The sequence below is a fragment of the Alligator sinensis genome, unplaced genomic scaffold, assembly GCF_000455745.1.
Source record: "Alligator sinensis unplaced genomic scaffold, ASM45574v1 scaffold570_1, whole genome shotgun sequence".
NCBI classification, from domain to species: domain Eukaryota; kingdom Metazoa; phylum Chordata; order Crocodylia; family Alligatoridae; genus Alligator; species Alligator sinensis.
This window is the reverse complement of record NW_005841997.1, coordinates 1777077-1777966: the sequence shown is the minus strand read 5'-3', so window position 1 is coordinate 1777966 and position 890 is coordinate 1777077.

The window sequence follows — 890 nt, the reverse complement described above, 5'->3', positions numbered from 1 at the left end:
GTTGCCGGAGCCGAGGAGGTGGACCGGGCAAGGCGGTCAATGGGGTCCCATCTGGGTCGCCAAATTGTTGTCCCCAACGGACGGTGTGAGTTCGTGCCCGGTGCGCTCTTGCCAATGAACACACATGGGTGGAGGATCCAACTTAATCTTTATTGTTTCAAGTCTGCGCAGAGAGGGGTGCTTGGCAATCATTTGCAAAGCAAGCACCACCGGTTTTTATCTTTGGGTACCTTTTATACATATGTTTGTAAGTGTATCGCTCAGTGATTGGTTATAAGCCACTGACATAAGACGTTCTCTATTGAGCATGTCTCTATACATATGTTTTAGCCATGTATTTCATTTATATACATATATGTTTCATTAACATACTTTTGCTCTGTCCAGGGGTGTGATTTTTAGCATTATAATGAGACCTTTTTCTGAACTTCTTGCTATCTTATAGGTGTCAGGGAGACATTATCCTGCTGGTGTTAGGGAGGCATTCCAGGAATCCTCCACATCCCCCACGCTGTGCTCTGCAAGCATCTCTTAACACATGCATACCACACCCCTCCCAGCATCTGCAAGTTGCCTTAAGTATTCGGTCAGATATAGTTTGCAAAAGCTAGATATATCATAAAAAGATTACATCAGATGGACAGTAACATTTTAAACGAGGTATGTGGTTTCATAGGGACTTTTGTGTCCTCTATTGACTAGCTCACCATCGCGTCCTGCTGCATTTTGAATGAACTTGCAAGTGGAGAAGAAAAAGGAGAACGTATAGGAAGAAAGAATTCAAACGTTTTCGCGGTTTGGTACACAGCTGTTCTGGGCAGGAGCTCAGTTTACAGCCCAAAGCGACCCTGCCAGGAAAAGCAAGGCAGCCGCCCCCCGGGTCGCCGGCT